The sequence below is a fragment of the Synchiropus splendidus genome, chromosome 5, assembly GCF_027744825.2.
Source record: "Synchiropus splendidus isolate RoL2022-P1 chromosome 5, RoL_Sspl_1.0, whole genome shotgun sequence".
In the NCBI taxonomy this organism is placed as follows: Eukaryota; Metazoa; Chordata; class Actinopteri; order Syngnathiformes; family Callionymidae; genus Synchiropus; species Synchiropus splendidus.
In genome coordinates, this window is record NC_071338.1 from 12,548,016 (window position 1) to 12,560,533 (window position 12,518).

General features: G+C 39.8%; 1 protein-coding gene across 2 annotated transcripts in view; it reads left to right on the forward strand.

Moving 5' to 3' along the window:
- Positions 1 to 1,267: 1,267 nt before the first annotated feature.
- The window catches only part of tspan4a (tetraspanin 4a), a 168,438-nt gene continuing 157,187 nt past the window's right edge, over positions 1,268 to 12,518 (forward strand). Inside the window, exons 1-2 of one of the 2 annotated variants that reach the window (XM_053865807.1) lie at positions 1,360 to 1,381; positions 5,452 to 5,544. The gene's annotated coding sequence lies outside the window, so the exon portion shown is untranslated. Of the gene's footprint in view, positions 1,382 to 5,451; positions 5,545 to 12,518 lie in introns of both variants that reach the window. The other variant, XM_053865806.1, reaches the window with a different exon arrangement.

Consider the following 12,518-nt stretch of genomic DNA (forward strand, 5'->3'; position numbering starts at 1 on the left):
CCAATCAATGACATAATAATTTCATCCAAATGATGATTCTTAACATTTATTCAAATGTCATCATTAGTGGACACTAATGCAGGTGTCTAATCTGTCAAGCGCCAAACAGCCCACCCGACACAGGAGATGCTTTTCACCCCCCTTTGTCAGTAGTCATGTTCTCTTATTGGGATCCCAACTTAGCCACTTAGCCAATATAGATTATTGTCACTAGTTTATCGTTGTCATTAATTGTCATTAGCTTCTGCTCTTTCCGCTGCTTCTCACCATTACATGAATAGAGTGCACAGTGTTTCCTTTCGAAATAAAATCAGGTTATTGTAGCCAATAAAAAGTGCTTTAGCCTATCAGCATGTGTCACACTTAATTCTATTTAATGCTGTTGAAATCGTAGTACTCATGTGGATCTGCCTCAAGCCAAAGCTCAAAGGAGGAATTTCTTTAATTTGAAATAATCACATCAAAATATACGGCAGTAACAATGACTAATCATACAGAAGTTCCAAACTTCAGTCCACTTGCTTAATTTGAATCTCTTAAAAAGCATAACCTGGATAAACTTAAAACCTGTATTCGAACAGTCAAAAAAGCCAAATCCTTCTGACACTTTTATTCAAATGGAAATACAAATGGCTCACAAGGCCAATTTTATTGCTATTTTTTTTGCTATTGTCTTTGTAGAAGGAATTTATCTCTGGTTACATTCACTGTTTAAACAGAAAATGAATAATGGATTAAAAAAAAAAGTCTTTGTTTTAGGTCTTATTAGTTTTTGTGAGGAAGAAGTCCCCTGCCCTTTATGTAACTATCCATGTATGTAAGCCCATAATCGATGACAAGGTGGAGCAGATGATCCTCTCTGCTGTCTTGCAGTCTGTTCTATGTCTTTCTTGCTGGTGAGCAAGAAGGGGGACACACCTTCTGCTCACTCTCATCTTGAGTGTGTTCAGATGATTCTGACTGTCAACTGAATGCAGACTCATTTCTCCTGAAAAGAAAGATTATTGTTATATTACCAAGCAATAGTAATAACATATAACTACTTATTATTATTATTATTATTATTATTATTATTATTATTATTATTATTATTATTATTATTATTATTATTATTATTATTATTATTTATAACATTAGCTAGCTTCCAATGACGTCTATAGCTGCCTCTTCATCTACCACTAGAGGCCAGCATTTGTTTTGGAAAGTCAATCACATGGGCCCGAGTGAGTTGTCGGAGTGGGAGAGCGTGGGGTGGGAGTGAGGCAGTGGGAAGAGAGTGGGAGAGAGAGAGAGGGCGCGCGAGAGAAAACATCCCGCGAAGTTCTGACATCTGACTTAAGAAGGCTGCCTGGGGCGCTGTGAAGAGTGAAATAAATTACTGGTAAGTCGCTTTCCTTCGCTGTGTGAATACGTGTTATCTCGATGTGCACTCTACTCTCTCATCATTGTTCTCTCTCTCTTACTCGCATAACGCTGTGTTGCGAGGCTTCTTCATCCCGAATCCTCCGTGCGTCTACAGGTGTCAGTGACCTTGTTTGAGAGATTTAACTTTGATAAATGGCGGGTGCTTGACCGGGCCACCGTTCTAACGAGAAAGGATTTACTCCGTCCTGATTCCATCCATCTTCTGTAAACACTTTTTAATGGCTGTTGGACGACTAGGTGGATTTACATTCATCATGTTTAAGTCATAAGCTCGCTCCCTGGAGCTTTTTTTTTTGAGCTCCAACATAGTGCTGGAAGTTGGAAGTCCACGTGTGTGAGTGAAGGGAGTAAGAATTACACTTGTAGAGAAGAATAACATCCCAGAATACCAGCCATTCCTCAAACAGCTCCCTCCCTTCATTTTTTCCCCTTTGCAGGAAACTTTAGGCCTCATTCACTACTAAAAGCGGCTGGCAAAGTGCAGAGGAATTCATAGCCACACAATGTGCCCTTATTTTTGGCCAGCTGAAGACTGAGGCTCCGTCCATGTGGCACGCTGAAATGAAATGAGCATAAAGGACTACAGTCATGACACATATTTTTCTGTGTTCAAACTGAGCTACTACAGTTACCCGTTCAAGTAGTGGTCACTGTACACAGTTTTCACTTCAGCTGACTGTTGAACAGGTACTGCATCTCAAAGCTGTACGCACAATCTAGGGCAGAGTTGGTTCGATCATCTGCTCTTATTGTTGACTTGATACAATGTCACCGGATGTATGAAGTCTTTGAGGAGGGGAGCAGATATAGCAGATAAGTTGTTGAGTTGACTCTAGTTCAGAATCCTCTGATTTATTACCGAGGGAGCAGTGAATAATTTAGCAGCGTGCACGACTGAAGGCCTCGCGCAGGTACATAATTGGTGACAAAAGAATTGTGATGTAGATTGATACAATTGTTATTCATTAATAAAAAAAAAACGACATGGCTTGATGTTTATGTGCATTGATCTTGCTGCTGGAATAGTTGAAATATAAATAGATATAGGAGAAACTCTCAGAGCGCTGCAATGTTTGATCTAAGATAACAAAAAAAAACAGTGAGTGTGTGTGTATGTGTGTGTTTGTCTGAGTGTGTGTGCTCACTGTGAACAACCTCCCTTTCTACTTCTGCCGCTAACCTGGTCAATCATATCACTTCAAAGAAATTCAAAAAACCCTGAAAGTTTTTATATGAAGTACGTTTTGTTTACAAACATATAGACCCTCACAAAGCCTCCACCACCCCGTGTTATGGCGCAGGTAATAAGTATTCCAGTCGGCCAACACTAGCTCCAGGCTTTCATGCTGCACCATGGGAAAAAGAATTACCCATGCCTGCTATAACAAGTCCTCCAGGTCTCAAAGCCTTCACTTCTGGCTTAAACATGATCAGAAGCACTGACCGTCTAATTTCCCATATTTGTCCCATGAAAATGTATGTATTAATTCCCAACAGTTCCTTCTTAGTCTCTGGATTTCTGTGTTTATTGGCGTTGCTGCTTCCACTGCGTGGACATCTCTGTTTGATTCGTTTTAAATTCAGCTTTACGTGTCACTGTGCTGGTCTTTTCCCCCGCCCCCTCCAACAATGTGTTCCGTTCACTTAAATAGCAGGGTGTTTCTTTGACCAACCAGAACTCAGATAGCCCTCACAGTGCCCGTGTGCAGGTGCTTTTGATCAGTATAAACCTGTTGAATTTCATTTTGATGTTAGGATTGCATTCGTCAACATGCCTTAGGGAGGATTTTGTCTCAGTCCTGCTTCTACTACATATTTTCATGGATTATCCTTGCAGGAAAAACAAGACCGAGTCAGGGTGTGCTAGCTAGCCCTGAAGCTAGGTAGCTAGGGTTGGTTCGTCATTTCCAAACTAGTACCTTCATGTAACACCTCTGTATGTCATCTCTAGTGAGCGTGGTATTTATTTGTATTATTCCATGTTCTTCAGTGGAGCAAAAATAATATGAATGTCTCTGCTTAGCCCTAGATATCGGTGTAGAACAAAAATCTGAATGAATATTTGCTTCAGTGTGTTCCAATACATTCTATTTACATTTAGTTGACTTACATTTCTTTGCTTTCTATTACATTGCATCCTATACATTACAATATATTTCATCTTACACTTGATGCTACGTTTAGATGCCGATCTTTCAGAATTAGACATTAGATTCCATGCTGCTTCTCACCCAAACGCGTTGTTATCAATGTTTATTCTGGTGACGTATTGCACAGTGAAGTGGGATGAACTTGTTTCTCCTGGTCTTCTTGTTTATTGCCTCCCTCTGTCTCACCACACCCTGTTATAAAAGGTGAAGAAATTAAAAGATCTTTGCTCTGCTCCTTTCACTCCCTGACATGACACTGAACGTTGAACAGTTGTTGCTTGTTTGCTCTAAAGTGAAATTGAAATGAACTCATCTCTTTGTCCCCATTGTGAATACATGTTTGTTTTAGTACTGGACACACCAGCACATTGGAACATAGTCGCATAACATTGTACAGTGTTCTAAAAAGAAACAATAATCAGAGAGCTTCGCAATATAGAAACAATGCAGAGTATTTTTCCATCACAGATCTCCTCTCAAGATCTAAAAATAACAGCGTGACAACGGCTAATAAAATCTCTGTTGGCAAACTGTGGTACCGAGACAGTTAGGGTAACTGAACACATAACACTTTGTGTACAGAGGCAGTCGCTGCTTCTTTTCCCCAAGTCCCCTCACATCTCATCAGCTAAAGTGGTGATGGAGCCAGACAGTTGCTGAGTGTTTACATTTGCCCTGCAATCTGGAGATAACAAACCTGCGGCAGACAGACTGAGCTTAGAACCAGCTTTGGAACTCCAGCTCTATAATTGACGTATACATTATTGTTTTCTTCGTCAATGTTGACCGTTACCCCACCAAAACAACAACTTTTACTACTGCTAATGCAACAACAAGTGCTACTCCTGACAGATGACTGATTTAATAAAGTGCAACTATTTATTATCTATTGATAATATTACCAAATTGTAGGATAACTTGTTTCCCATTTTTAAGCATCCATCAAGAATTTCTGTTTGATAGAAAGTTTGTTTTTTTCCAAACACTCAACCTCTGCAGTAAGTCGCTCAGGCGACGGTTGGAAGTCTTCTGCTGATGTTTTCTTTGATTTCTCACCTGTTGTCCACTTAGCTGAAGCGACTTCCAAACTGTTGTCATTTCACTCTGCGTCCGTTGCTGCTGTAATATGTGATTTTAACAGTAGCCATCCATTTTCCTGCTCCATCATTATTTATACCTACAGTTTTTCTGTTTTGGTTTGCTGAAAACTCAAGGATAAGGAATGTTATCATGCGTGTTTTTGGCCGTTTATTAATGTGTACTGTTTGCGGATAAATGTTATTGGGTCTCGTCTTACAGTGTGGTGGTGTGGTCAGACTGTAGACTCATAGTCTTTGTTGTCCTGACTGCTGTACCTCTCTAAAGTTGCGTGTTGCTGTGTGCCGCTTTTTATTCCGTTCAGCACGTTTGTATCGTGCATGTTAGGGAGAAAAGTTCACTAAATGATGCTCGATTGACTGATTATCAAGTGTGCATTCATTGTGCGATTGTCCTACCTTGTTCATGTTGGTCTCTGAAAATTCATCATCATCATCATTAAGCCTGGGTAAAAAGAAGATCTTACATTGATTTAATTTTCTTTTGGATATCGATTCATGAGATCAGTTGGTCCATCATCATGCAGCGCTGCATTTCTGGACAGTTGAAGCTGAGAAGTCTGCATATTAACACACTATGGCCGACATGGGTAAAACACGAAAATAAACAAATCAAAGTTGGCCATGTGGAGCTCAATTGTTGCAGGAATACTATGAACCTCAGAACCCACTTGACAAGGTGTGTCACTCTGTGCTGGTAACGCTAGCGTTAACTTCTTACTAGAAGCTGTCTGGGGCAAAACAAATGAAACTAAGGGAACCACTGACTTCTCCTGCAGTTTCTCCGGAGGCCACCAAGATAACAGAAGCCACTGCAAAGATTTATCCTTGCTACGGCAGTAGAAAACAAAGGTTTCAAACAGCTTGCTCAGGTAATGCGAACAAAACACACTACATCATCCAGCAGTGTTAATATTTGACCAAAACTTTTACTCTCCAGATGCATTTATATGTGAAAGATGGTGGTTTAATGAAAATGCATTCTGTAGAGAGAGTTGCTGCGCCTGGATATCACTTTGAACACAGTCATATATGATTAAATATCCAACATTAGCCAATTCATATTTCATATGAAAGCCATTCAATTTGAGTGTGGCCATTCAGAGATTTGGTACTAAGGGTTTCAAGAACCACATATTTCTGTTTTGAATGAAATAATTCATCTGCTATGATTTTTAAAATAGAATCAGGAAATTGTGTTGTGGTAGGGGACCGGACAGCTACTTGTTGATATATTTCTTCACCTGCAGCTCAGCAGCAGTTTACTTCACTTGTATGTGAAGGGTCTATTATGTCTCATGTTGAGAGTTCTGCTGAGACGCTGGAGCAGAGGGAAACCACAAACCATAACCACAGTCTTTCACTGCTGCTGACACTCGCTCTCACACCCAGTTTAACACACGAACCAAAGAGGGAGACAAGCGTCTCAGTGAGACGCTTCCCACCCTGCTGACATACTTTATCTAGTGTTGGCCCCCGTAATTTAGCCCTTCATGACAGATCCAGCCATGTTTTCTCTTTAATCTTTTGTTGAGAAGCCGCATTGCTTTTCAGCGTTATAAATAGTGCTGTGTATATGGTGTATTCTTTTAAGCCTTCCATTTGGTGGTGCAATCTTTACATAACATGTCATTTGCCGTTGAATTTGAATTCGTAAACATACAGGCGCCCCCACAATGAGACGACAAATCCTCAAGGATTCTGGCTTTTCACACTCGAGCTTCAGTCATGCTTTTGTTGAGACCAATCTGTGCGAGGGATGTATTTCAGACATGACATAAACCTGCACTTGATAAAAGTAACAAAAAAAAACAAACAAGACACACACAAAATAAATAAAAAATCATATTTCATTACAGCAATAATATAGAACAGTTTAACAGTTAGGGGAAATAAAACGTATAAAAAAGGGAAAAGAAAGAAAAAAGAATCCCAGACCAAAGCATTATAATACATCAGAAGAAAAGCTACACAATTTCACAAACTGCCGTCTACATTTATCTGAAGAAGACTGAACTCTCCAGTGAGTTTAATTGATTTAGCCTGACTTTACAGACTCTGTCTCCCAGGACGTGGATCACGGCGTGTCTAGAGGGTAGAAATCAATTTTTATGACTTTCAAATGGAGAGCATCTGCCTGCTTTTTCCCAAGTGCAGATTCTTCACAAAGATTACCGCCACATGACGTCCCACAATGTGTCAGAGTGAGTCTTGAGATAAATCACAACTGATTGTTGACAGTCTGTTTCCTTTGATTAAAAATTAAATAAAGATTTAACTTGTGTTTTAGAACAGCACAGCATTGAGCATTAACTCGGGATTCTCTTTAGCAGCATAGGGGGCCCTGCGCTGGGATTTTGCCCCCATATTCAGGTAGGGAGCGACAGATTTCAGATGGTAGAGTGGTTGGCCAGTGACTGAGCCGACGCTAGTTCAATCCCAGTCCCTGACATGTTTGTGTCCCTGAGCAAAACTGTGTTCTGCTCTTGGTGGTTAAGGCGGTCACCGTCTACTGCCTCACTTCACTTTGAAGCCACACCGAAGCGGTGTGATTTGCTGACTTTTCCTCAGTGCTGGACCGACCAGTTGCAATTGTGTTTAAGAGACATGTCAACATCCAATCACTTTGAACAAGCTACTTAAAATGATGTAACTGTATTGTTTCAATCCTGTATGTCCCACTGGTAAAATACTTTTGCAGCTGTGCATATAATTAATTTTTTGTGATAATACCAGTTGATTTAAACCAATACGATATATCTTTTGATATCTGAAAAGATCCTGCAAGAATGCAGAAAACAAGAAAAGCAATGTTGAATACATATGTGTTTTTATAATTTGTACTTAGATATGCTGAAAAGTCACTAGGACTGTCAAGGACTTATTCCTTGGACCACAGAATAGTTCTGACCAGCTTCAAAATATAATTTGTTCTGCTATTCATGGTTCCATGAAATACTGTCATACTGTGCCGTTATGCATTGGGTGAAAGTGAAGTTGAAGATGATATTCAAAGGAAGATTTATGAATAATATAACATTATGAACTCAATTCATCGTTTCAAGTCAGTTCAATGCAATTTTGTTCTTTAATTCAGTTTGTTCAAAACAGTGTAGCTTTGAGGTAATCTGTCTTGGCTCTTATGAGTGACAGTGATGTCTGTTGACGGCAGCATTTGACTCATAGTTTTACTACTGCCTTGATTAATACTTCAAAACTATTGTGTTGGTGTTGTACAGTGCTCAATACTGCAAGTGTTTTAGTGTGCACCGTTGTGATTCCATTCCATTTGATCCGTGCTGTTAAAAATGCATTTCTAATCTTCTTCATAATGTGACTATGCTGATATGGCATCAACCACTCGAGCCCCAATTTAAATCAGAATGTTATATTTTGCTTGAAGCAGTGCTTTAAATGGGCCAGGATGCTCCCAGAATATTCACAATTTTACCCCTCCAGCGTATGCTGCCTACATGGACTTTTTATGACCTTCCCACAGTTTTCTGCTCATGTTAAGGGATTATAAAAAACATTGCCTCAGAAGAAACCCATTGTTTTGGTGCACAACCAAAACATGTATCATGCTGCATGTGACGTGTATGCTGACTGTACACATTCAGTTAGCTGTAGGTGTGTAAGGAAAATGTGGAAATGCCATTAAATATATTTCAGAAATGGCCAAATGTGTTTATGGGTTTAAAATGCTTTCATATATACAGTACTGGCCAAAAGTTTGGACATGCCTTCTGATTCAGTGTTTTTTTTATTTCTTTTTTATTTTTACGACTTTCTGCTTTTTAAAGTAGCCACCTTGTGCTTTGTTAGCAGGACTGCAAACCCTTGGCCTTCTTGATATGCTTCATGATGTAGTCACCTTTTGGAAAGGTTAGGTAGCTTTATTGTCAAATGCATAACCTTATCAGGTGACTACATCATGGAGGTCATTGTGACAATGCCAAGAGTGAGCAAAGTAGTAATCAAATCAAAGGGTGCTGAATACAGAATATATATATATATATATATATATATATATATATATATATATATATATATATATATATATATATATATATATATATATATATATATATATATATATATATATATATATATATATATATATATACATACATACATCATTTTAATTCAGACATGTTTTAATATACCTCTTCAAGGAAAATAGAATAGAAAAGCCTTGCTGATGCAGCAATTATTCTGTCAAAAGGACAACGACGTCGCAGGTGAATCTCTAGCGACTGCGCTATGTCGGTGAAATATTTACATATTGTAGAGGGACTCAGAGACAGAGAGCACTGCATTTATGAAACTTTCCACTCCGGATGTTTTCAAAAGTTTCACATTCAGTGAGCTAAGGAAAGCTGAACCTGACTCCAAAACGGTGACGGATCCGGTTGTTTCTGTTTCCACGTAAACGACCCCTGAGAAAGGCTGGTTATCTTGCTCGGTGAAATTAATAATTATTTCTTATCATTCCAAATGTCACGCTCAGACCCGCAGGTGTTGCTAAGCTAAGAGCCTGCTGCTGAGGAACCAGCTGTCTCACTTTCATGAGCCCAGAAAACTCTCTGTGCTGCGTCAAGTGCTGGAGCTTGAAATAGAATGTTTAATTTGCATGTGTTGCACATGACAGATTGAAAGAAGCTCCACAGCAGACATGCCACTGCTTTGTGAGCAGCGAGTCGGGAGGAGTGGACACATCACAACCAGCAGGGCTCCATCAGAGCACCGGCTGTCACACGTGATCAGTTGTTGTGATCACGTGTGACAGCCGGTGCTCTGGCTGTCACACGTGATCATTTCAGCGTGATCGACATTTACTGATCACGCTGAAATAGGCAGATCGATCGGAGCATCCATATAAGGGGATCCGCGCTTGGAAACAGCTATATTAGCATTTTAAGAAAAGTAATAAAAATATCCAAGAGCCTCGAAGAAGTCAATATTTTCTATGTATATTATATATATCTAAATTAAATATATTTCAATAAAACATGCTGAAGACAATGATGAACATGTTTTGTACTACTCTTGAATCTGTCCTGTATGGCCTGCTGTCAACCACAGTGGAGGACACTTTCATTTCAAAAGACAGTATTTTTCAGCCTCACCGTTTTTAGATCACTCATCACAGTGCAACTTCCATTCGACTTCCTGCAGCCCGTGTCAGCTGTCACTGTCTTCTATTGGCCTTAATTATGACAGCACCGCAATTAATTCATGCACAAGTCCCTATTTGTGCATCATTAATTTCATCCTGTGGCTGTGAAGAAAATGCGAATGCACATCACACACAGTAGCACGCACACACAAGCCCTGTCTAGCGCTGTGATAAAACTTATCATTCCGTTTGCCACTCAATAGTTTCCCACAGTGACTTTTTATTGAGAAGTTCATAAGGTACTTCTTTACTGACACAGCCTGTGGATTAGTTACCATGGAAACAAAGCTGTCGGAACTTGGGAGGAATATGGTGCCTGATACGTGTTTGCCTCCTCTACTGAAGGACGCGATACAGGAAAGTTTGAGAACTTTTGTTGACAGACACTAGAAAGCTCTCAGGGACTCTGCCACACAATTTTGAATGGTGTTAAAAAAAGATTTCATCCTCTGTGCTCATTTTTGTATTGTCTATATTATGAGCTTATTTATTTAGTTGTCGGGATCTATGGTGCACCACTCAGTTGAAGACATGTGGGCGGCCATCTTAAGCGCTTTTGAAGGAATACTGAGGTGTGCCCTGAGCAACCTGTCTCCTGCCAGTTAGACATACCTGGACAACCTCACCAAAGTCGCTGACCACACTGATTTATTTAGAAATAGCATGATATGTGTGCTGTGCAAACCACCCATCAAAATAGAAGCAGAATGAGTCAGGATTCCCGGTATACATTTTATGCAATATATAGTGATCCATCTCTCCCTGTCCGTCCACCTCCAGCTTTGCACACCAAATCCCCTAGCCCAACTAACATGGATTTCTATTCATTTCCAAACATTGTTTCCCCTCTTGGTGTTCCTTTCTCTTGTCTGTCTCCTCCCTATTTTCTTCACACTCTGCTCATCTCTCTTTGCCTTTCCTCTTTTCTATGCCACACTTAGTCGTCAGGAGTTGATTCTGTGCTGGAATACTATTATAAGGGAGTCTTAACCTTTAACTCTCGGCCAACTCGCCGACTTGATGAGTCAATCTCAGCCAACACACTGCAGTTTCGGCCCCATAACTAGGAAGGGCCAGCTCATTAAGTTGGAGATTACAAAAACAAAACAAGAAAAAAACAAAACCGCATGGACTTTCCTTTCCTACCTGAAAAAAAAAACAGATTAGATTACTTTTCTCTCATTTGTTGTCGTCTATGAGTAACTGAGACTAGCGTGGTTCATCTTGCAGATGACCTCTTGTCTCCGCAACCTGGAAGCCGATGGCCTTATCTCCTTAAATGCAACCATCCATTAATGTAGCTGACTTTAGCTAAACATTCTAACCCCAGCATTGTTACCAAAGCTTGTGAGACCTTTGTCTATTATAAGTAACAGATGCGGATGTCAAATTACTGAGTGTTTTTGAAACTCCAATACCAACTTGAGGGAAATATAATAGCACTGAAATGACTCGCCTGTAGAGAAAATATCGAGATCAGCAGAGGAGGCAGCGGAGGATAATCCAAAATCAACGGTGGAGGTTCTACTGCATTAAAACCTGGATTGGCCTCAGAGTGAGTGATGACCACACAACCTCCCACAGCTTTACTGAAAACAGAACCTCTTCCAGATTAACCGCCAACTGCACTTTAAACAATGTCTATACATGAAGAGGCTGAAAAGACTGGAAACTCTAAATGAATTCAGTTGGAGGACTTACATATTCCAAGTCAGACACCAAATTGAGTAGGTATTAAAAAACAAACAAACAAAAAAAATCAAAGAGCAATCTTCAGGCAATGAGATATTGAAACGTCTCATAAGGGCATGTGTTCAGAGTACAGTGAAAATATTATAATTGAGGATTGGAATGATTTGTGCCAGGTGTAATGGCGAAGTTGTAATTTATTGTATGATTTATTTTGGAAGAACCAGAGGGGGGTGTTTAAAGATCTTCCCAAAGACAGTGCTGCGAAAGCTAGGTGTTCTGCAAACTCCGTGCCACTGATTTCTTTTTTGGTATTTCGTTGGATTTTCCCTGGGAAGTGTCCTCCCACAGTCCAAAAACAGAGGCCGCTTACTGATTCATAATTATGTGGAGGTGTGAGTGCGCCAGAGTTCCTGCTTCACCCCTTCATCGTGTGATGGGAATAGGTCTGTGATACCAACAACTGGCTTTAGAAAAACAAAAAACAAAACTCTAGACTAGAGTCACAAAAAGGCCCTTTTGAACCCCTATTCACCACAAGCTCCCAAGCTGGATCACGACTATTTCACGATGAGATTAGTCAACTCTGCAGGCAAGAAACACACAGCATATGTCACCACATCTATTGTGCTGCACTGTTTTTGTTGTTACATGATGAGTCACTTGTCTGACGAAGGATTGTGGTGGCTTGCAGACACATTACACTCAATAAAAAGACATTCCACTTAATTGTTCTGAGTTCAAACTTTTTCCCCTCTTTCACAGAAGATGTGACGTATGAAGTAAAATTCCCTTTTGAATTTGAATTTACTGTCTGGAAAACTATTAAGGGGAATTTCTTCTTTTGACTCAGTTTGTTTTGCCAACTCTTACCACACTGGGTGTTGGAAAAAAGTGTTTCTTGACACACGCTTTCAATCACTGTAAAATATGGTAGTTTGATAAGCAGTTGTCCAAAGCTATCAAATACAAACAAAA